This window comes from Oenanthe melanoleuca, chromosome 1 (assembly GCF_029582105.1).
Source record: "Oenanthe melanoleuca isolate GR-GAL-2019-014 chromosome 1, OMel1.0, whole genome shotgun sequence".
Lineage (NCBI taxonomy): Eukaryota > Metazoa > Chordata > Aves > Passeriformes > Muscicapidae > Oenanthe > Oenanthe melanoleuca.
In genome coordinates, this window is record NC_079333.1 from 72,833,438 (window position 1) to 72,858,348 (window position 24,911).

At 42.5% G+C, this 24,911-nt stretch overlaps 1 protein-coding gene across 14 annotated transcripts in view; it reads left to right on the plus strand.

The window, feature by feature from the left end:
• Positions 1–1,831: 1,831 nt before the first annotated feature.
• MBNL2 (muscleblind like splicing regulator 2) overlaps positions 1,832–24,911 on the plus strand; it is a 105,710-nt gene continuing 82,630 nt past the window's right edge. For 3 of the 14 annotated variants that reach the window (XM_056484845.1, XM_056485601.1, XM_056485352.1), the window contains exon 1: positions 18,257–18,506. The gene's annotated coding sequence lies outside the window, so the exon portion shown is untranslated. Of the gene's footprint in view, positions 2,001–2,471; positions 2,688–18,256; positions 18,507–24,911 lie in introns of those variants that run through there. The other 11 variants (XM_056484771.1, XM_056485510.1, XM_056485263.1 and 8 more) reach the window with 10 other exon arrangements.

The following is a 24,911-nucleotide window of genomic DNA, read 5'->3' on the forward strand; positions in this document are numbered from 1 at the left end:
AGATTGTCATAAATATGATAACATCAGTCATCTTCCACAGTCAAGAGAGGGAGACAAAATTTAATCAGATTAAGTTGGAGAAAGAGGAGCTTGCTCAAAGCCAGTCGATGGGCACATCAAGTTGCCTGAAGAGAACAGGCACTCCATGTGAGGTTTTTAAAAGCAGGGTAAAAACCTGTGTTGGATTTAGCCTGAAATATATTTAATTCTGCTTCTGGGACTAGATGCTTAATAGAAGGCCTCAGGAGATCCTGCGTTTTATGGTATCAGCTGTGTATTAAACTCTTACTGATGGAACATCCTGTTGAGGTTTTTTGCATATTTAACAACTTCTTTGGTTCTGCTTTCTCTCATTTAATGAAGATTAAAAACAATGCGCCAAGGGAAAAAAACAGTTACAATCTCATTTATTTTCTTTCACAAATCTGCCATTCACCATGATCAAAATCAGACAAAAGGAGGGAAGGAATAGATAGAGATGTTGTTGTTTGCTGCTTCTGGTCACCTAGAGGCTACCATAATCAGCATTGGGTTATGCTGGAGCAGCAGCAGATTTTTATATTTTATTTTCCACCCTTTTCAAAGCCTTTGTCTCCTCCTACAAACTGGGGGAGGGTGCTTACTGTACCTGGTGGCATCCTCAGCTAGGGTCGAGCTTGGCTGTGTGTTTACTCCATTTATTCTAATTCCCTTTCAAAGCAGAACAATATTACCATAATTTTTTTTCATTGGGTATATTCAAACACATTTAACCATGGGGTCGCCTTGAACAGACTGGTTAGAACTGGTTTCCAATTAGCCTTAAAATATTAATTTGTCACTCTGCTCCTTACTTTAAAAAAAATAAAATTCTTTTTCTCTCTTTTTTTTCAGCCTCCAAACAGCGAAAGGATGCGGCTATGTTGAAAGGGTCACTTTCCTTCTGAAATTGTAACACATTTTTCAGTAGCAGTTCAGTTACTGATCCTTGTGAAAGACCTCAGGGACAGTCTAAAGGAATTCAGTTGAAACTGAAGTGCAGCTGTTTTCTGATTTATTTCCTGCTCCACCACCCTTACACTGGGATGCCGCAGCGGCCAAGATCCATCGAGGATGGGGCAGCTGTGGCCTCCCCCCTGGATGTCGCCTGGCTTCCTGGAGAGCCGGTCAGGGAGCTGGAAGGGAACTGTGGGGTTTGCCAGGGGAGGGGGCTCAGAGCAGGGCTGGCTGGGACCATGGGGCCGGGGGTGGCTGGGGACGGAGCGGAGCGGGCACCTTCAGCTTCACCTGGCACAGGAGCGCGGTGTGACGGGCTGGAGGCAAACCGGGAACCACTGCAGCTGCCCCTCTCCACGGACGGGGAATATTCCATGTTTTTCGGGGAAAGGTGCCAGCCCTTGCTGCGGCCTGTGGGGGAGCGGGGGCAGAGGGGCACCGGGGGCCTGCGCTGGCTGCTGCGGGCGAGAGAAGAGAGCCCATTTCGCCTGGGAACGACACTCCACAGAAACAGAAACTGCTCACGAAGTCGGGTCAAAATGCGGGGAGAATAAGCCCTGGGAGGCAAGCCACGCGTTGCTTTCCTCCAGAAAACCGTCCACGGTAAGCGGTGACACGCCATAGCTCCAGCAGTCAAAAGGAAGCCGAGCAACACGACGCAAAGCCGGGATTTTGGCCGCGCTGCAGCAGCGCCCGCCCGCCGCTGCCCCCGCTGTGTTGCGGGGGAAACGCTCGGGCCCGGCCCCGAGGCGAAACCCCGCGGCCGGCCCGCAGCCCCGGGCCCGGCGGCGGGCGGACGGCGCGGGCTGCGGCGGGCGGGCCCGGGCCCGGCCCCGGCCCCGGCCCCGGCCCCGGGGCGGTGCGAGCGGCGCTCGGCCCCGGCAGGGAGGGGCCGCACCGCCCCTACGCGAGGAGCCGCCGCCGTCGCGGTCGCGGCGGGAGAGGTGACAAGCTGCCGCTGCGCGGAGCCGCCTCCGCCCGGCTGGGAGAAGCGGGTGTACCCCCGCTCCGCGCTCCGCTCCGAGGTAAGGCAGCAGCCCGCGCCGCCGCCGGCCCGCCCCCGCTGCGGGGCCACGGCGCGGGGACAGCCCGCGTCCTCTCGCCGCGGGGCCGGGCCGCGCGGGTGCGCGGCGGCGGCGGGACTCGGGCTCGCCCGGCGCCCCGGGCAGGAGCCGCGGCAGCGGTGCCGCCGGCCGCGGGGGAGCCTGGCGGCCGCGTTGGCCCGCGGCACCTGGCTGCGCGGGGAGCCGCCGCCGTGCCCGTCCCGCCGCACCTGGCCCCGCGGTCCCTGCCGCCGCCGCCAAGGGCGCGGAAGGGCCCGAGCCCCGCGCCCGTCCGGGTGCGTGCCCGCCGCCCCCGCCGCCGCCTCCCCTGCGCTCCCCCGGGGAAGCCGCCGCGGCGTGGGACGGGGCGAGAGGCGGCGGGCGCTGCTGCCGGGCCGTCGCGTCTGGTTCATTGGTGATTTATGGTTTTGTTAACTCAGCATTTGGCACGGCGTGCGAGCGGGGAGAGCGGCGAGCGGGAGTCATAACTTTGTGTTACTTCTGGAAGGGAAAGGGAAAGGGCCCCGTGGGGCCGTGGCCGCCCCAGCGGCTTCCTCCAAATCCTCCCTCCCCGCTGCATCCCTGCGCCGGGGGCTCGCTGCAGCCAGCGGGGAATAGCGCTGGGCAGGTTCGTGGGGGGGACACGGCACGGGACTGCCACCCGTGAAGGTGAGTGGGACAGAGGGCGAAAAACTGTCCGAAATGAAATATGTTTTTACTTCTGGTTTTGTGTGGAAGCCCTGTGTATTATTCCTTGTACGTATACAGGTATTTGTCTGCATATACACAGACTAGGCACAGGTATTTTTTTAACTATGAGAACATTGCCTATAGGCTTCTGTTTCCAGTTGTTTTGTTTTCTGTTTCTTTTGGGCATATTTACATTTCTGCTGGGAGGGAAACTGACAGCAGTAATGTGGCTGAATATGTATTTGAACGGTAGCGAGGAATAACTTGTGTGCCTTTAATTCAGCTGCAGAGGATATCCATGTGGGATTAATATACTTAAGTGATCGTGTCACACTGACGTATCTTGTTCAGACTTGTAGATTTTTAAAGCAGTGTGGACTTGTAGGTAGTAGCGGAAGTGTAATTAATTTTAAACATGTGACTTGGCCTAGTGCTTATGATTTTAACGTGGTATTCGTACCTTGGTAAATATGCATAGATTTAGCCATCTGTCCTCTATTTTCCCTTCGTGTGTGCACGTACCGCACTGAGCAAATTAAAAAGTACTGGCGGTAAGCTTTAGGGCCAAATACATATTTCAACTCTTCTGGGAAATGTTCTAAAGTTACTCTCAAGGACTAGTGGAAAGCGCCTTTCATACAGTTTCTTAGTATATTTAAAGTTAAAAAAATAGTTGCTCCAGCATCAATTATGTCAATTTGTAGCTTGCATTTGGCACTGATACTATTTGCATTCATGGAGTACAGTTGATACTGCTGCTGGAAGTTTTTCCCACTGTGGACAAGGCCCTTTTGTGCAGTGTCAACCTCATGCTTTTAGGGGATGTATGAACCCCTGGGTAGAGCCAGCCCTGCGGTTTCTCCCTGCAGTGATAAGGGGGTGATGGGGTGCCAGCTCCAGTGTTGCTCATTGGAGATCATAGCAAGAGAACTGCCACAGGCGGGAGCTCCCAGTTGGGGCACTCCAGTCTTTGGTGCTTACCATCGTTGCAGGCATATGCTATGGCTTATGAAATTTGGAGTAGCAGGGCACCCTGGTGATTTGTGCAGTGTTGGGTTCTGTCTGTCTGTCTGTGCAAGGTAACTGCAGGACAGTGCCTGTTTTCCTGCAGCTGAAGAGATGGGCTGTTTTGTTGTGGTATCCCTGCTGTCACCACAGGAGTGGTACCTATCTGCATTGTGCAGATAGGTGGGTGGATGATATAACATGGGGCAGTTCAACACACCTTCTCCTCTGAACCTTACCTCCTCTATGATTTATGGCCCTCTCTCTGAATAAATGGCCTGGGTTTAGTCAACAGCAACCCTGCCAAAATCTCTAATCTTTGAAGTTGGTATGTTTGGGATTGTGATGCTGAAATCTTCATCTGAGCATCATTTTCTTAAATTTGGCTTTTATAGAATAACAGTTGTCATAAGAAGATTAAAAATAAAGTCTACTTGCTGCTAACACTTGGTGGGTGAAATTTTCATCTCTCATACTCCAGATGCTCTGCAGTTTCTCTGCTGGTTGCAGTCTCTAGAATTGTACTGTGCAGTACTAAATGTTTTTTCTCCTAACCTAGGGATTCTTAAACTGTGGTAATACCTACCATATCAAATGTAGTACATGAATCCTGCCACCAATGGCATGTGACTGCTGTTCGGGGAACCTTCTTAGTCTTGCTTTTCCTTGGGTAAAAGCTTGGTTACAAGACACTGGGAAAAGTTCTGTTAACTTTTTGTCCTGATTTATGGCAGGAAGAAAGAAAACGTGTATTAAATTGGTTTTCCCATTGCTGCCTGATGGTGTTAGATTTTTTGCATCCTCTGGGTAGATCTTGGAATCTCAGTAACACTACATGATTATTTTACTCCTTATGCTGCCAAGTAGGATTATATAGACTAATTTATTTAGATTTGGCATGTTCTCACTGAAAGTCATTCCATGCTAGGTGAATGAACGGTTTTCTTGTTTATATTGCCTTCACTCCACTACTCCCCTTTTAATAGGCCCTCACAGATCTTACTATAGTTCTACTTGAATGTTTCTGGATTTTGTTGAATCTGGCAATAAAAATAGAAATAAAGAACTATGAATCACATTAAACTTGTTATCAAAGAAGGTATTTTCATGCTGTCAGTTACCAGGGTGGAAATCTCACTTCTCATGGCTCCAGCCAGTCCTACAATCACATTTACTGCTCTTCTATAATTTTTTTTTTGACAGTTTATTGTTAGCTCTCTGTGGCTGAAGTAGTCAGGACAGATGTGAACACACTGCCTTCATCTTTGAAGAATTACGAAGTCACCTAATTGGCTTCCAGATCACACTGTATCTTTCTTCATAGTCTTCTATCATAATTCAGATTCTTCTAGCTTACTTATTATTCCTTTCCAGATGTCTTTTACCAGTCGAATCTTTGCTGGATCAGTTTTTCCCTGAGGAATTATTATTTATTTTCTCAGAGGCATCTAAGAAATAAAATGACTGATGGATTACTTTTTTCCCCTCCCATTACCTTTCTTCAATATTCTCCCACGTTCATTTGCAAGTAGAGCTACTTAGAAAGTGTTCATTAAAATGTCATTGAAATGGAAGTCAAGGCAGAGTGTTAATCAAAAATGCTTTTCAGTTTCAAGTCACTCATTTCTCCCGAATAAACCTTTAAAAACAAAAACAATCTCTTTCTTGTCTACTGCTGATACTTTCTTTCCCTGTGTATTTTGCTGTCTAGATCATTGTGGTTGGATTATTTGCGGTTACTGCGTTTGACACAATCGATTGGCTTAGGGCTTTAGAGAAACACAGTATCAAAACACTCAGCTAGCTTCAGGATAAAAATATATGGCTCAGTCAACTACAGGTATGAAGAAAGAGTAGACCTCTAGAAAAATCTTCAAGTGCTGAAGAGCTCAACAGTTTATCTTGCCTTGCCAGGTGCATGCCAACATGTTGAGCTCATGTTGGGTGACTGATGGCCGTGATGACTGCTGGGGCTGTTCCTCTGCCCAGGGAGCCCAAGGAAGCCCTGCTGCTGCCCAGGGCTGGGGCCACAGGGTGCTGTGTGATAGCTGGCAGATGTTTGAGCACTGTGAGAATGCAGCCTGGAAGCTGGGAGGTTGATGGTATGACACTGTGTTACTGGGGAAGGACATAACATGTTCTGGAGTAACCAGATTTCCTAGATTGGAAGGCTTCCTGGGCTGCCCAGAGTGCACTGGGGACACAGATGACTCTTTGCCTAGATAGAGCTGAGACAGCAATGCTGTTATTGAGTAGCATTTCAGTATGAAAGTATAATGTCAGTGTAAAGTCCAGAAATACTTCTGACCTATGACCAGCTGGGATCATGTATCTTAAAGCAACAAACCTAGGGTCTGTCTGTGGCTGCAAACTCTTGACAGGGCTTTCCTCTGCTCTCCACTGAATTCCAGGTTTAGGTTTAACTTCAGCTATTTCTCCTTGTTTGGATGGTGCTGCAGTTATTTGTGCTGAAGGTTAAATAGGCCTTTTGTGTTTTCACATTGGCAGAATTTGAGACTGTTGCTGGCTAATTCACCTGGTAGTTTGACACTGATGTTAAAAATTAGTGTATGGGGGAATTGAGCTTTGTAGGTCTCTGCAGCTTTCTACTGCTGCCTTTTCTCCATTGCCCCTAGTTTATCCAGGAAGGACCCAAACTATTCATAATATTTTTGTGGGCCCTTCTGAGGTGTCCCACCTGGTGAGAGACAAATATGTCATGCCTGATGGTATCAAAAAGGAGATCTGTGAGGTTGAGTTTATATCAGCCCATGCCTCCTCTGGAAAGAGATAATTTGAAATGTGAGAATATCGTATGTCCTTTCTTTAGTTTGATGTCCCTGGTCTGTATCATTAGGCTTATTGTAGTGAGCCAGTAGTTGTTTTTGTTGCTTGTCTTTTTCAGGAATGGGAGACTTGGCACTAACCTATGGTTGCTCCGGACAGCATATCCACAATTAATTTCTTCAGCAATGGTAGAGACTGTTACATTTTCAAGGAAGAGGAAGACATCCAAGTATTTTTTTAATGGTTTCAGACTGGAAGGAGAATGGTTGAATTCACAGGTCTCAGAGAAAAAGACACCCTGTTTTAAGATTAGGCAATGTCTAAATGTGGTTGGCTTGAGCTGTGTAAACTGGCTGTTGGTGGATATGGGCGAGGTGCAGTTTTGTTTCCTGAGAGAGCTTTCCAAGTGTGCACAAGGTTTTCACAAAGGGGTGTATTTCCTTGCTGTGCAGTATGTCTGTGTGGATGTCATAGGCCTTGAGCATGGAAAGCCTTAGCACAGGCTTTGATGCATTAGCTATTTCAGCATTTATTGGCCATTCTCCATTTGGGAGTTTCTGTCCTGTGATGAGATCCTGATAACATCAGGGTGGTTTTTGCGTATGTTACTGGAGCAGTCAGGAGTTGACTGTGGTTTTGATCATCACTGATGAGTGGGTCCCTGAGCCCTCAGGCCCTTGCCCTGCTACTGTTGATGAGATCTGCAAGTTTGGAGTTTCTCAGTCGTTGCTCTGCTGAGGCTTTCTCTGGTTCTTGAGATTCTGGCCATGCTTTCACTTGCCTGAATGAGGCAATATTCTTTCTGTAACTGCAGTAGTGTTGTGATATCCATAATGTTCAACTTCTCTGTCTAGTGTTAGGTCAAAAATATGATCAGCTTTGCAGGTTGGTCCAGGTGTGATCTGTGAAGGTGCCAAGAGGACTATGAGGAACTGGCTTTTCTTAAAAAACAGAAGGTTGGGTATTTTATCGTGTTCAACCTTGTCAAAGTGCCTGCTGAAATTCTCAAGCAATTCATAATTCTGGAACATTCTGCTACCTTCCATTGCAAGATATTAATGTTAGCCTTCCTAAAGCTGTTTGTTTATTGTCATCTCTGAGTGAATAAATTTTAGCTTTGGCTTTTCAGGTTAATGAAGTCTAATAAAGACGTTTTAATATAAACACTTTAGATTTCACATTTGCAAAGCAGGTGAACAGAGTTCTTCTTGGTGTCTGCTTGTCTTGGATGCTGTATTGTGAGGAGTGGGGCAAAAAAGACATGGCACTTATATCTCATCTAAAGAGCTGTGGGTGATGCAATGCATATCACGTATTTCACTCTCAGGATTGTGTATTGCCTGTTGGCAGTTAGAGGTAGGTCTTACATTACTCAATTCATTCACTCAATTTCATAATGCTTTGTGCTCTTTGCTCCCTGTTTGTGGTGGAGTGTATTTCTTCTGCTACTTGCAGCTACCAGGAAGTGTCTGATTTCTCTGGTTCTTTCTCTCCAATTCCTTGGAAAACCCAGTCCAGTTTATACCATGATAGATGAAGTATGCCATGTCATTTGGATTGCTGGGTCCCATAAGAGGCATGAGATTTGTCTTGGATTCAAAGCTGTTGAATTCTGAGAATGGTTAGACTTGAATATGCCTCCTGTGGGAGCCATGGTGAGTGTGGACAGGAAGGATGAGGGCAGGGTAATGTTAAGATTAAGGCACATTCCATCAGAAAATGGTGTTGGTGGTTTCAGGCAGTCATTTTTTATTTTAAAATAACCTGTCCTTGCTGATGTGAGTTAGAGGAAGGGAGGAGAAAAATTTGTCCACTTCCTGAGCTGTAAAGAGGCCACTTGACTAATGGTGTGGCAATAACTGGAGGCCAGAGGTGGGTGGATCTCAATACTCCTCCCTCACAAAGCAGCAGAAGAGTTTGGTCATCTGAATTGTGGTGATGGCCCTGAGACTGACACGAGGATTACTACAGCACTTTTCTTGCTTTCTGGAAAGCTTACACCATTCTTATTTAAAAATTTCAAATATGACTGAAGTGTTTCTTCTTACATGGTATGAGCAGTTCCTAATTTGCTAGAGCTGGTCCCCACTGCTGCTGAGTCCCTGGTGGAGTCTGCTGCTGGAAACAAACTGGGATGGGGGAAAATGTCATTTGTGCAGAACTGTGCAGAAGGCTTTTAGGATTGCAATAATGAATTTTCTAAACAGGAGGAGTAATTGAAACTGCTGTAGTTCCACTTTGCTTACTCCAGCAAGATTTTGTCAGTGTGTTCTTAGTTATTTGTTGATTTCTGCATAATAGACTGAAAAAAGGAGTAGAATGAATGGATATCCATAAAGGTTAGATTTTTTTTTTTTTTTTTTTTTTGTTAGATTTTTTGTTTGCTTGTTCTGGGTTTTTTTGAGCTGCCAGTACTCTTGAAGTTACATTGTCTCAGAAAGAATTCTTTGGAGATGGCCATAGTTAGAAACAGCTGGATACAATTTGGGAGTTTTTAAAGAACCTATAAAGAACTCCTATAGAAAATAAGCACTGGTAACTTAAGTTTTTATTGTTAGGTAGCTTGATCTTCGATACCTTTGTAAAATAGAAATGCATTCAATATGCAAAATATCTGAGAGTACTGAAATAGAAAGGTCTGAAATTCTGTGGACATTTCTGTACAGGATGCAGAGCTTTCAACATATCCCTTCTGTCAGCAGTCCAAAGAAGAATCAAAAGAAGCAAATGCAAAACATGTAAGTGGTAGTCCCTTGTATATGCAACCAGTAGTAAAGGGAAGAGAAAACTAGGAGTCTTTCTAGTTTATCCAGTGTTAATTGAGCAGGTGATCACGGCTTTTGTCAAGGCAGTACTTCTAGCTCAGATTAAGTCCTATTGCCATGTCTAGTTCCAGTGAAAGGTTACTTTCATGAGTAGGGGTCTAGGTTGAAGGAACTGGGATTATTTGCTTGGATGAAAAGTAGACAAGGGACAGTCCAGTAGCTGTTGCAGCTGTTGGAGGATACCTATGAAAATAGTGAATGAAAATGTAATTAGTAGTGCCAGATGACATCAGGAGAGATTGACGCGCAACTGTTTCTTTGGTGATTCAGGTTGGATATTGGGAAAATCTTGTAACTAGGAGAGTAGTGCAGCACACCAGCAGGTGATTAGAGGAGCAAGTATCTGCCCTCTGAGCTTCTCAAGCCCCATCAAGGCAGTGCCATGCTGACCCAGTCTGCCCTTGATGATAGTTTTCTTTTGAGGCAGAAGCTGGACTAGGTAAGAAACCCCCTTAGGTTTCTTACAATAGAAGTTTCTAGGAGTATTCCTCCCACTTCCTTCTCTTCCTTCTCAAGTGAAGAACTTTTTAGGCAACTTTGGACTGTGCTGGCCAGCTACTGTGGGATATTTGGTGGTGTACTTTCATGTCCTCAATACCGCTTTTGTAGTTCATATAGTAATGTTTCAGTGTGCTATGCTTAGATTAGTATTGTTAAACTAAGTATTTATGACCTGAGGACCAGCACAATTTTTTTTTTTGTCAACAGGTTTCTTTTGTTCTTCCCTGTCCCTGAAGGAAGGGACAGAACTCTTTGATGGTTAGTACAATCTTGCCCAAACAGGCAAACCTCTCCTCATGGGTCTGCTGAAGAGATCTTTGGGGGATGAGGTGGCATTGCAGTTGCCAAAAGGGCAGGTGATCTGCAGTGAAATTTAGCTTAAAATCTTAAGTTCATAAGATTGTACACCCCACAGCAAAAGACCTGTGTAATCTTCAGATTACACTTTTTCCCTGCATTCCCCTTTGCTTTAGTAGTACTATGTTTAAGTAAGCCAAAGGTAGCAGACAGGATATCTTCTAATCTTATTTTGGCTCTACTAACATGTGTTAGTGGTCATATTTTATCCTTATTAGGAGTGATATAAGGGGAACAGCCAAATGAATGGTTCTGTCAATTTATAACACTTCTTTTTTTGAGAAAGAGAGAGGAAGAGGAGAGTTGGAGAAAAATGCAGAATGGGTGAAGTAGCTGTGTTAGAAAGCTGGATGCTATCCCCTTACTGACATTTCCCTGCAAATAAACTCTCCATTCCATCTTTGGATCTCTGGTGAATGAAGTCCTGTAAGGATTTTGATTTTTCAGGCTTTTTTTTTTTTTTTTTTTTTTCTGTAATTTGCTTCATTTTTCTGATGGTGGGATTAAATATTGACATGTGCTACTTGAAACATGCTGTTTTCAGAGGTCATGTTGTTGGATGCCATTTTATCCCACACAGTGCTTCTGCTAGAGGACCTTGTTTCTCACCCTGCATTACTCATACTTGTTTGCTTATTTTTTTCTGTGTGAAAACAATTCTTTTTTCTCTTTGTGTTTACAGCTACTTATTTTTTGGTTTCAGTTACATGACATTTGGGAAAAATGAAGGTTCATGTTCATGTATATAGTATTTTGTGGCAGAGTAATTAGGCAAAGATCCACATGTAATGTTTAAAAGCATTATACAACGAAGTGTTCCTGACACTTCACAGTAATCAGAAAACAAGCTGAAACAAAGCAACCTCTTTTGAGGTGCAAATGGAAATTTGGTGCAAAACTCATGACTGAATGCATCTAAGTCTGATGTTTAAAGAAAAGCTTGCCTAAGTGAACACAAACTCATAGACTTCACAAAACAGAGCTGCCTGTTAGCCAAAAGACTAGTTGCTTGCCAACAGTTCACTTGGCTTTGCTTTCTCCTACCTGTCATCCATACTTCACAGAAAGAAATAAAACCCTGCACTTACATACTCCAGGCCCTCTCTTCTTGCCAAAGTAATGCTTTTTTAATTATATAGAGTCCTCTGCTCTTACATGTGTGGGTTATTAATTGCTGTAAAAGGGTGAGGGATTGAATGCTGCTCTTACTGATTTTAAAAAACAAAAATTATTCAATTGGCTTTCATTTTCTGTGAAGTTTCCTGGAGCCTATTTTCTCTGCTTACATTTGAGATTGCTTGCTGATTTTGCTGCATGCCCCTGAGCATCTACCCTACAGACTCAGGCTGTTAAGAGGCAGCTTGTAGGGAAATGGGAAGCAGCATCACCTGTTAAATTAGGTTGTTTTACACCTGCAGGAGTGTGCAAAAACAATAGGTTAATTTTAGTGAATTAGAAAGAGCAAGTTGAATTATTTTTGTGCTAATTGAAGATGGGAAAATTCAAAATGTATCTTAGTTTCAGTAGCATTTTTTCCTTTTGGATGTGTAATGGATTAATAAAGTAGAGCTTTTGATTTAAAGGATAATTAGAGAGTTCTCATTACATCATCATTTAAAGATGTATCATTTGGAGCCATTACTTGAATTATATGCAGGATTTTAAATATATATTTGAGGCTGATAACTGAATCTTCATAGATGTAAAAAATACTGGGTTTGTCTGCAGAAAACTTGCTTAGAATACATCTCTTCCTCAAATAGTTACATGAAGTATTAATTTTGGTCATTTAGGAGCTTTTTGGAGGACAAATCTTGCTCCTGTGTCTTCCCAGTAGGTTGGAAATCCCCAAGATTAGGGGCAGAAGTTTAGTGCATGCATCCTCCCCTACATTCCTTGAAACACAAGAGGGTTTTCCTGTGGCCGAAGGACTTTGTGGCTGAGGTTAGTAGGTTTTATGAAAAGGTGATTTATCAAATGGTTTCCTCCTGTTGTGGGTTTGAATAGGAACTACTCCAAATCTGAGGCCAGAACAATGGGTATGGAGGAAATTAGTCATGGAAGGGTCTGAGGAGGAAGGAGCATGTTTTTATCAGTGATGGAAGAACTTCCCAGTATATGGGGGTCTCACTAAAGATGATTTATGCATCAGTGGGCAGTGCTGGATTACACATCTGCATTGTTTCTAATTGAGTATTAAAAACCTAAAGGTACAACACTCACTTTCTTCTTTAATTTAGGAAGTATTCTTCCTAACCACATGGATTTGAAATAAGTTTTTATGAAGGCTTAAGTGTTTGGTATTTATTTCAGCCAAAGTCAAAGAAGGCTCAGGAGGCTTCCATCAGGTAGGTCCCTGGCTGTGGTATGTATTGTACAAACTGGGGGGACATGAAGTCAGTTAGAAGAGAGAGATTTGTCTTGAATTTATGATATATGTTTCTGGCTTAAACAGTGCTTGTACTTTTATAATGCAATTCCTTGTGATTCATAAAACATATTCTGGATAGGGTTCAGCAGCTGATGATAAAAGGTTTCTGTTTTGTATGTAACCCTTTTACATTCTTCTGGAAGATTTGGGAAGATCTGTTCTGATAGGAATATTTCTGAGGAAATGGCTGCATTTTTGGAAGGGTGCAGGTATCTAAATATAAGGCATCTAAAATGGTACTAGACAATTTTATATCTGGGACATCTGTGTGGGGCTGGTGAATATAAGACATACCAGTAATCCAGTCCTTCCATCAATGGCCACTGAAGGCCAACAGAAATTCCCTAGGGCATCTAAAAGAAATTAGGTATCTAGGTTTGGATGATTAAAATTTCAGTTTTAATGTTTTAATACTTCTGTGATTCAGTATTTCAGATGAGCAAACTGAAAACGGCTTTTTAGTCAGCTGTCATGAAGAAAGACAGAATCACTTTCCTGAAAAAACTTTTGCATAAGTCAGTGTTCTAAGAGTAAGGCAATGTAGGTGGTTTGCCAATTTATTTTACTGAGATTATTATTTTGCTGGCTTATGGTATCTGCCTTATAGAGTCAGCAAGATAATGGTTATTTTACCAACCTTCCCTCTCCCCAAAAATGTCCCCCTCCAGAATGAAAAAGAAAATTGAGAGAAGAATCCCAGTTCAACTCTTCTTAGGTTAATTTGGTGTCAATCAGTTGTTCAGAGGAGGAAAGCGTGAGTGAGTGCAAAGATTGCTGTTCAGTCATGGGGAAAAAAAAAGCCCTGGAACATGTTCAGCATAGCTTAGAGAACAAGCTTATGTAGCTTATATAGCAACATAGCTGGAACATGCTTATGGCAAGCTGAGGATTTACACCAAAGCTGTAACTGTACATTGTCAAAATACAGGTGTCCTTTAGCTCTGTGCTAATGTCTTCAGTTATTTGAACTGGATTTGAAAATATAGAGTGCTATCCAGTGTATGTAAACTGAAATATCTAAATATTTATGTTCGTAATAAGGCTTCTTCTGTAGTAAGATTTCATCTCCTTCATGTTTAATGAGGGACATGATAGAAGAAGCCTAAGGGTGGCCATCTCAGGTAACCAATACAGAAACACAATTGCTTTTAGGATATGATGGAAGCTCTTAGAATAGCTACTTTGGGATAGGATGAATCACAGCCCACAAGTGCCTATTTCTCTTCAGTGACTATAAAGAGAGAGGGGGAGTAGAGTGACTCAGTGAAATGTGGTTGTTTATATTTGGTCAAATGTATTTCAAGCTAAGTGCAGAAGGCTACAATCCTGAGGCAGCTCAGCTCTCCATGGCACCTGGTATGCGTGTCTCAAACACTCAGCTACAAAAGCCTGGTTGGAGTGAGCTGCAGTTCTCCTCTGGCTGATGCCTTCATCACCCTTCCCAACTGGGACCACCCTCTAAAGGAATGGTGCACATGTACTTAGTTTTCATCCTGATGGGGAATTGGTGTCATCCTAAAATAAAGTCAGGATGCAGAGTGGATGTGTGCCTGAACCCATGTGTTTGGAGCTCACAATTTAGACATGGCTTAAACTCCTTGTGCAAGCAGCGGAAGGAGAAAAGAGCATTTGGAAAGCCTCCTGAAGCCACCTTAATTTTGGTAAGATTGATTCCTAACATGTAACTTGAATATGTGATTGCTTCTGTGAAGTGTTTCATTTTATGCTTCTCTCAGCATATATATGATGAAAATGAAATAGTCTGTTTTCCTTTCTGTGCACAATCTCCAGTTTTCCTAGCTTAGGGAGATGTTGTGATGTCTGGGAGGTAGGAAGTTAAAACAGTTGAAAAAAGTTCTTGTGGTAAGCCTATTTTTAAGACAAAGATTAGGACCTGTCCTTTCAGAACCTGTTCCTAGTTAGTAACTTGGAATTTTGATATTACTCTTTAAATTTTTAACTTAATAATGATTTCCACCACTCTTCAACCCCAATGTAGAGATTGAGGTATTTTGCAAAAGCTGGCATCAGTGGTATTATGCATGAGTGCCTAGTTTCAAAATCTTGGCAGCTGCTTTGACTTTTCTTTATGTTGTCATTCAGACCATAGCTACCAAAGCTGAATTTTGCTTGTAGTAACAGTTGTGGGAAGTTACTAAGGGAAGAGTCTATTACTGACACAGGAAATAGTTTTGCAGTTCTTTTTGTCATTGCCAAACTAATCAAAACGTCACTGTTGCCCATAGGTCGTCTAGTCACAGGTCAGAATCATCAATCTGCTGCAACTGAATATCACATAAATTGCTTGGTGACTTTGGTGCTAGTGTTACATATATTCCACACTTCTTGCAAAACTCCCTTTAAATTGACAAGTTTTTGTTGTTTCTGGAATTAGACCTAATTGCTGTGATTCAAGAGTAAGGAAGGAAAAATAACTGTGTGGGCTCTGCATTCTTCAGTTCTCCTCCTCTCTATTACTTCCAAAATAGTTAATTTTCCTCCAAAAGTTGTATCAAGACCATTCAGAAAATTGTGTGTAATAGTCGCTGATAGGAGCATTTTCCCCTTGATTCATTAATTACAGGAGCATATCAGCCAGAGCAGATGGCATTTTCTGATTTGGGAATTTACCTTTGTTGTTCTTTGTTGAGTTTGACATCTGAATTTCTCAGCTTCTCTAAGATGATGTTATTTTGCAATTAAATATATGATATGGTTGTATCGATCAGACTGAAAATTGAAATTCTGGCCTTTTTCTTTGTAACTGCTGTGAAAAATGAATGGGTGAGTGGGCACATCTCCTTTTGAGAAGTACTCACTCCTTAATGTACAGAGCAATAATTAAAAAAAAAAATTTTTTTTGCAGTCTATGAAGTCATGCCTTACCGTGGTACTTCTTGGTGCCATTTTTAAGAAAGAGCATATATTTTCTCTGGAACTTTTTGATGGGTCTCAGCTAAAGGGTTCACAAATGGGACGTGATGTATTTTCAGCACACTCAATTGAGTTGAGGGTCTTTGGGTCCTTTGTCATAGGAGAATCTATAACATAATACCCCACCTGAGGATCTGTGTGGCTGTGGTTAAAGCTCTGCAGAGGCTGCAGACCGGTGTGTGCACTGTGGAGCAGGGGCAGGTGGAATGGGGCTGTGCAGGCGGTGCTGAGCCCGCGCCTTTCCAGGGGCTGCGTTAGTGACTTCCCTTGGGTTTGTGGCGGGGAAGGGCTGGGGGGACTTGCAAGTTTCCTTCCTCTTTTGGAGCAGACTAATGGGTCACAGAAGCTCTCGGTGGGTGTTGTGGTATGAATGTGCCTGTGGTGTGTGGAGAGGGCGGCTGGCTCCTGGTGACGGGTGCTGCCTATGCTGCTTGCTCTCCCTTCTCTGGCAGGGGCACCAGCTTCTTCTACGTGTTAACCTGCTTGACTAGACCAGCCAGGCTCTGGCTCCTGCATCTACTGCTCCCTTTCCCTCTCATCACTCTCCCCCTCCTGGTGCCGGGCTTTGGCCCACCTGACCTTTCTGCAGCGCGCTCTGACGGGCTCGTCTCACGCACGTCCGTGGGGCACCGGCCAAAGGGTCATGAGAGCAACAGGCGAGGTTGTCTTCCTGCTGTCAGCTCCAATGTCTGGTCTCTGGCAGATGGGAGCAGCAGTTACAGGGGAAATCCTGCTAATCTCCTGTAACTTGAGCCCATTACATGCTCAGTCGCACTGTGGGGCTGGTGCCTTTCCAGCCGCATATGGACGGATGGCTGAAGGAATCGGATGCTTGCTGCAGAGCATTTCCCGAGATTCGCGCTGTACGGATCAGCAACAAAAATTAAAGAGATGCTGTGAGTCAGCTGAATATTGGCAGGTTTTAAAGCTTTGTCAAACAGGAAAATATTTTCATGTGCATAGCAAAACATGTAAAAAACCCCGATATATTAAAAAAAACCCTCAAAAACAACATCCGGAAAGCAAGGGATCAGCACTTTCCCAAATTTCAAGGCTGCCCCAACGTGGGCAGAGGAGCCAGAGTTCCCCAGTGAATTACAAGGATGGCAGAGCAGCATGTTTTTGTCTAGGCTATCTCAGAAATAGGCAAACTGTGTTTTGGCAGAAAAGTCAGTAAATCCTGCAGCAGATGTCCAGCATGGAAAATTTTTAACAAGGGCAGCTCAAGTTTGGCAGAGTCAAAAGAATGTGGAAAATCCTGATGAGATGCAGCAAGCCATCTTAATAATGGGTGGAGTTACCACCCTTGTCCCCGGGGTCTCTGGAACCTACCAGAATCAACTATTTGGGTTTTTTGAGGAGGGTTGGTTTTTTTTGTTTTGGTGGGTGTTTTTTTTTTTTTTTTTTTTTTTTTTAATGTAGGGCAGAATAGAGAAGAATGGAGGGGTGATTGAACAGAAAGTAAGAGCTGGCTGGCAGAAGCCTTCTTGGCAGGAACATGTTTCAGCCATGCCTGGAAAGGGAGGGTTTTCACAAATTGTGTGGGAGATGGTGGAGCCCAAAAGAGAGTTGCTGCTTGCTGGATAGAGGAATAATGGATTTTTGGGATGCTGTGTTTATAATATGCAAAATAGTCCACAGGAAACAATGGGGCCTTGGGACAGAGCTGCCAGTGAATGAGAGCTTTGTTTTCCTCTTGTCTATTCATATTTCTAAACTTTTAGTGGCATTTTAAACACATTTTACACATTTTTTGTGTAATGGCTTGAATTGCATAAACTGCTGCCTAAAGTACTGTTGCACTACAAACTTTATCCCTTTTTGGATAAAGATTGACTTTCAGCTTAAGCTCCTTTTTGTAAATTTCTTAATTGCAATTCTTGTTTAATAATCCTTGGCTTCTTTGTTCTCATGTTTTAAAACTTTAGAAAAATTTATAGGAAAACTGGTTGACAGCAGACCTTGTGTACCAAGCGTGTCGAGCTGCCCACAGCTTGACTTGAAAATGGCAACTGATATTGTAGTCTTTATGCCAGAGCCTTGACACAAATGAACAACAGTTGCAAGCTAATTGCATGGACTCCAGTTTAGATGCTGCTGATGGGATTTGTCTGCCATGGATATAAATTAAAACACCATCATATAGATTGTTTTCATTGAGAAGCATCCCATACCTGCAGTCCCTAACAACCAGTTGGAAATAATCAAAAAGATGTTATGGTTGTTTTGCTGTTAAATGCAGACACTGCACATAAGATTATGCAGTATTAAAATGAGAATATTACTGCCTGAATTGGCTGCATGTTAAAATAAAAGAGAGACGGTTTGCTTTATTATGGTGCATGTCTCACGTTTTCAAACAAAACAGCAGCACTGCAGTTTTGCAGTTTCAGAAATGTTGTTTGTGTATGCATTTACGATCAGCAAAAGCTTTGAAAATCTTTGTGCAAGAGATGTGAGGCTGCTGTAGCAGTGGAGGGAAAGGGAGCTGTTTGCTTTTGCTGCATATGTTATTTCGTGGAGCTTTGCCTCAGCAGTAAAACTCCTTCCCTGTGCGAGGGAAATTCCTGGTTCATTGGTATGGATGCATTGTTTTTACACATTAGAAGTGCTGTGTTGCTGTGTCAATCATCCCGTTAGGATCAGTTTAAGAGCAGTAGGGCTGACGAAGCTGGGTGTGATTGGCTGCCATATGCTGGGAGGGCTCTGTGAGAAGGAAGGGCTGCAGTCTTTCAGCAACAGAGTTTAGGCTGTGTCTTTGCTTCATCATCTGAGGAAAAATCCCCAGATAAGTCACAAGGCTTCCTGAGGAAAAAAAAACCCCAAAACATTACAGGCTGCTCATCGTTTCGTGTGAGAATTAGTTACCATGATGCGATGGGAAAGATATGGCTGTTTGTTTATATCAGATGTTCCTGTTCACGTTGGGAATGTGTCGAATAGACAGGGCTAAACAAGGTAGGAGGATCGTTGTCTTTTATCGAATGTTTCAAGAGTTTGCTGCAGTATACTGCATACTGTATGTGTTGCTTGGGGGAGTCGGGGAAACACTGTTTCTCCTGTGAATGGATTCTGTTTGGGTGAAATAGGTGGATTTTATGGTAACTCGTTTTCAAAGGGTATTAATTTCCAGTGTAAATAGCTCTCTTCAGAAATAGAACATGAGTATATGCATATTAAAACAAGAAAAAAAAGAAATAGGTCAGTGTGTTTCAGAAGTGCTGCTACCCTAATTGGATTTTTAGCTGGGTTGTTGTCTGGAAGGGCAGCCTAGCTTTAAGAAGGAGAAGGAGTCAACCTGGAAATCTGTGAAGTTTATAGCAGCTATGTTTGAAGATTTAGGTGAATTAGACAGGCTGATCTAAATAATTCCCTATCGGAAGCTTTAACTAAAGCCAAGACTGCCTGCCTGTTTTAGGTTTGTATGAGTATAGAACAAGATTACAGTATTTACCCTTTTATAAAAGTATGGGTGTTTTTGTCTGCACTGTGATTCCTTGTGCTCTTCGAGGAAAGCTGGGGAAAATTTTCATATCACAGTTCAGCTTATTGTAGCTTATTGTGGAAAACTGCCCTTTCCAGGTCTTTGTGTAGGCAGCAAAACAGAACCTGTACGTGAAAACAAGGAAAACAAGGTTAATAATACGTGCTGCAATTATCTGATCTTTATACATTTTTAATGAGAGAACACATAGCTAGCAGAATAATTTAATGAGCAGGCTGGCTTTTAGAGCAATGATTTCACTGTGCTAAGGCACATCAACTTTCTTCCAGAGGAAGAGCCTAAGGAAGGAATGGAAAAGATTTATGTTAAATGCTCTAGAGAGAAGGAAGAGATATTTAGTCAGAAGTTTGTACAATTCTGGAAGAATATAGTAGTTTTTAGTTATTATTTATTAGATAGGAAGTAAACTTTACTATCGTGTTTCAGGAATGCTCTGAGAAAATTTCCTCATCCTATGATATACTGAAACCTCTTCCATATGCATTGATGGTGCTCAGTACCTTTCAGGATGTCACCCAGTTAGTGATCTTAATTAACATGCTGACTTCAGTTGTGTTACAGCAGCATCATTTATATGTACCGTATGTAATATAGTTGGGTTTTAAAATTTTTTTCGCCTAAGATTACCCATTGGTGAGACAACAAGAAAATGTTGTATTCTTATTTATCCTGTAATAGCCATGTACATTGCATGTAGATACTTATATTCAGCTAGGATGTTGATAGAAAAAATAAATGTGTGTACTGAAGGAGACTAAAGATCAATTTCTTAAAGAGATATCAGATAGAAAAACCTTTTGCTGCCTGAAAAAAACCCAAAACCTTTCAGTGATGTAATTTTGGGGGAAAAGTTTCAAGATTTCCTTTATCCTAGGAATGAGTTACACGAGTTTTAACAGTCTTGTGGCAAGTAGGCCCTTCTAGTCGAACTGTCCATAGACCAGCTCTCCATTGCTCCTCCCATTTTTCAGAAGTACAGGGCATGTACTCAGAACTCCTGATGTCACCTTCCAACTCCTCACAGCTGACTGCTCAGGGAAGGTTGATACCACTGCTCTGCTCCCTGGCCAAGTACTTGCTGGAGACCTGTGCCTGTGTTGTTGACACATAGTTCATGAACCAGTTATTTTTGAATGCTACGGTCTTCTGAGTAAAAACAACCTTGTGCCTTCTGAGAATTTCAAGATCTGCTAACACATGAAACACGTCAGGATGTAGAACACTATTATTACAAATCCATAGGGTATGGATATGTATGTTTAACTTTCTATCACTATTGATGCTTAAATGTGTTGTTCGTGTGCAGACTGTGTTAAGCATGTGAGGCAAAGACTGATAATTAGAAGCAAGTAAACTAATCTTTTTCAAGTTATGAAATATGAGACAATTATTTTGTTTTTGCAAATAAAACTCTTTTCATGCTCAGCTTTCAGAGAAAACTTTTCAGTTTCCTGTTTTGAGACAATCTCTTACCTTCAGATTATTTCAGTGTCTGGTTTCCATACCTTGTAGATCACAATGTCTAGAGTTGTCTTGTTATGCCTGACTACCAGAGTGAAAATTTGCATTCGTCACTTACTCAGGTAGTTTGTGTCAAACTACTGACAGACAATCAAATGACAAAAGGATTAAAAAAATTATTTCCTGGTCAAGGTGCATATATACTGCTACTTTATATGGTTAGGTAAGTGAACGTTCGGCTTAGAGAGTGGAGATGGCACTAAATATTCTGTATTTACATTTATTTGGTATATAAAAGTATTTCAGACCAGATTCTGGTGCCTCTTTTCATTTGGTAACATCTTTTCTGCTTAATTGCTCTGTGTATTTCATCAGAGCTATTAGTGTGGTCACCTTCTGATGTGCAGTCTGTCTGTTTTCAAGGAATAATTACTTTGTTTAGAATTACTCTATTTTCCTAAGATAGAATTTTCTAATGAGTTAGAGGTCCTGAAGGATAGTGCTTGACATTAGAGCGTTTATAAAAGCAAAACAGCTTCTTATTTGAAGGTATGCATTTTACAGAAATGTGAGATAATTATGTTCTACCATTTTTAATTATTTTTTTTTCTGAGCAAGAAAAATGGCTCTTAATGTTGCGTGGGATTTCTGGCACTTGGGTATCACCTCAGCTGTAAATGAATCTTCTTTGCTGCTCAGAAAAATGTCAGCAATAATCTGTACTGTGTTTATTTGTAAAAGCTCTGTAAAATGTTCAGTTTTTATAATACCGAGAGATAAGAGAGAGACTGTTGAATTTAAATTACTTATTATTTTGCATACAGTTTTAACACATTGCTAATAGTTAAATTTCATGTGATAGCTATTAGTGATATCATTCTTCCTAATTCTGAGGATTGTTTTTTCTCTTCCAAGGAAGAAACGCTTTTTTAAAAGTCAAGTTATTTTTTTTCCTTTTTTTTACGGATATAGCTGTTGAAAAATTTTAGCAAAAGAGAACTAAATCACTTGTTTTAAAATTTGTTGGTATGTATTTTCTTTTTAAAACCTTGATTGTGCAGCTAATTTGATATGTTTAATACAATGTTTTATGGTTAACTAATGTGCACCAGTGCTATGTAACTGGTCTGTAAACAGGCTGAAACTATAGCCTGAGGAAAATAAAACACATTTCAAGAGAGTCAGTGCTGAAAACTAGTTCAAATAATAGCAGTATGAACGATTTGACTAATTAAACTAATCTCCTTATGCATTATTAGCAAATGCAGAGACAGTTGTTGGTTATTGATAGACAGAGTCTTCTTTTTAAAAAGTCTTCTTTTAAAACCAAACTTCGTGGCTCTATTTCAAGTAGAGGGTGGATGAGGAGAAAGAAGTTATGCAGCCCCTTTCTAGAATCTGCCAACTTCTTAATCACCACAATATTTTATTATTCTTTTGCAACCGGGCCGTTAAAACACCGAGCTCTCTCTCTGATAATGCTGGCCATGTCAAGTTCTTAGTTCAGTGTTTCAGGCGTGCTAAAAAAGGAAAAGTCTGGGGCTGTGAAGATTGAAGAGCATACCTAACAGGGGATTATATGCAAAATCCCTATAACTAACACAAAGAAATACTAATTATGTAGGGGACTCTTTGTTCTACTGATGATTACTAGAGCTGTTGAGAGCTGCCAATGTGCAGTTTTGGTGCTTCTGAAGAAGACTTGTAGGATTCCTGGAGTGGTAAGTCTGGCAAAAGACCTGGTGGGCTTGTGATACCTGAAACTTTGCCAGTTAGAGGAGCTCTGCTGTAAACAAATTGATAAGCACAGAGGGTCATGCTTTCTATGATTTATTTTATTTTTTTCCTTTCTTTTTCCTTCCTCCTTTTTCAAAGCTAGATATATGTCCACAAATACATACACACACAATATGCACACACTCATAAAAATAAAATTTTTCTTCTTTGTTATTTTTGTACTACAAAAACAATAGCTAATAAAGACAGTGGGAGGGATTAAGTGATACAGTCATTGCATAAAGAAGTGGATCAAGAAGTAGGAACAGATGGTTCATATCAGAGTCTATTAATTTTTTCTGTTTTAGATCAATGTGTTTTTTTCATCAGTTTCTGAGTGGATGATAAACATTTTGGGAAGCATTTTGGGAAGATCTGGGCACCATACATTGCTGAACTCATAAATAGAGACAAGGTCAGTCTGGAGGTTCATGAGCTGTAAAATCTCTCCAGCAGAGAATACAGCACCTCTGACAGTAGGCAGAATTAGAGAATGCAAATAAGGAAAAATGCAGAAATGTTTTCCCGTGGTAGTTTTATGGAAGAAGAGAAGAAAGAGAAGAAAGGTAAGATTTGGTTAGAAATGCCTTTTTTTTTTTTTTTTTTTTTTTTTTTTTTTTTGGGGGGGTGGGAATTCTGAAGGCAACTTTTCAGGGTTTTTTTTTTGTGTATGATAGGCTTGGCAAATAATTTTTTGGTTTTTTAACCCTCTAGTGTTCACTCCTATCTGGACTGAATACATTTTAACTTGAGCTTCTCAGGAATTTTATGTTGTTGTTTTGAGTTTTTTCTTCTACTGCCCTCTTATATATACTTCAGGTATGGCTCAGTCCCCCAGCCCCTAGTTTTCTGAATCTGTCATGATTTATGTACCTTATAGGTGTCATGGGCAGTGTTTTGAACTTAGTCTAAAAGTAACCTACAATTTCCAAGGGGCAAGTTTTTTATTATTTTGCATTGTTCAGAAGGATGATGTTTCAATGATGTTTCAGCATGTCCAGCTTGTGCCTTCACAGTCTCCTTTGGCAGCTCTGTGGGAGGTGGGTACAGTGGCTGCCTCGTAGGACAGCAAACCCTGGTTTAGTCCATTAAAATGTTTTTCGGGTATTTCCTTCCACTTTTCAGGCTATCTGCAGTGCTGTTATCAGCAGCTGTGTACATTTTTCAAGCCTAGAGCTGCCTTGGTTTGTCAGCAGACCCCTCTGGCTGTGCCCCTGGCAGGACAGGCAGGCTCACTGCTGGCAGCATATCTCTGCACCCAGTTAATGATTCAGGACTTCAGCACTGCCTCGCTCTTATTTACTTAAAAGGCTGTGATAACACACGTGGGATTTCTCTGACGGCTGCGTTCACCTGTGGCACAGCATCCCCTGCTACAGCCCCTCTCTGCCGTGAGGAGACCAATGCCAGCTTTCCCACCTTCATGTCCTCGCTCTGGAGCCAAAAAGTGGTGCGGCCTGGGGACCTCCTCCAGCTGGCATGAGGCTTGTGCAGAGGAGGACGCCGGTGCGTGGGCTGCTGGTGCTGGGGATTGCAGTGCTGCAGTCCTTATTGGCATGCTGAGCATGCTCCGGCAGCACGGCGCGCCGCTGTCCTGGGCTCCAGCGCTTGTCTTTAAAAACTTTTTTGCTTCGTGTGTATTTTTTTTTTTTCTAACAATTCTCTTGTGTGTTTCAGTTGCCCTCTGCTAATGCTGGGAAACAGTTTGAGGATGGATTACTTTATTGCCATAATTTTAAGGGAATTGGGGTGGTGGCTAAAAACTCTAAGATTTTCTGTCACATTGGAGATGGCATGAAAGGCTTTGAAAGTGGCCCCACTGATGTGTTTATAAAGCCAGTGCACTTTCCACTTCCCCCCCCTCTATTTTTTTAAAGACCTCATTTAATGCTCGGGACTGTGCAGAGGCCGCTTTCAAAGGCTTTAGTATCCACAGTAGCAGCTCTTTGAAGTGGAAACGCCAGCGGGGAACAAACCTTCAGCTTAATCCTTGGTGTAAAAGGTCCTAAGTGGTAAGAAGCCACAACGTCCCTCTTGGTGGGAGGAGCTGGAGAGTGATACCTGCAACTGAGTCTGTATTCTGGACCTGCACCTCATCCATGGAGCCAGAACTGGTTGGACACTTCTCTAGGGCAGGAGGGATGCAGTCCCTGTCATCTGTCTGGTTTTTCACCCTGGCTCTGTCCCAACTTCTTTTCCCAGTTTCTTGAGGAGGAGGAGGACACAACTGAAAGGCAAGAGAGTAAGGCCTGAGAGCAAGTGTGTTTGTGCATGGGTTTGGGTTTGTTTGCTCTCTTGAGTTGGTAAATCTTTCTTCTGGAGTGCAGAGCCAGTGGCACAATCCAGCTGCTGGTCCTTGTGGGCATGTGTCTGTCCAGTTAGGTTGGTGGCTTCATGGTGGCCCCGGGTGCTTGTCTCCCCTTTGTCACAAGGAGGGTGAAGGAAATTGTGCTGTTTGGTCACCAGTAACTCATTTAAGTGCTCAAAGCCAGGTGGGATGAGTCTGTCATCTCGGAAATAGATTTGTTTGAAATAGGAGATGAAAGTGTTGAGTTTCTTTGTGGCGGGGCTTGAGGATCAGTGTGTCCCTGTGGATTTGTAGCCAGCCTTGGTTACAGAGC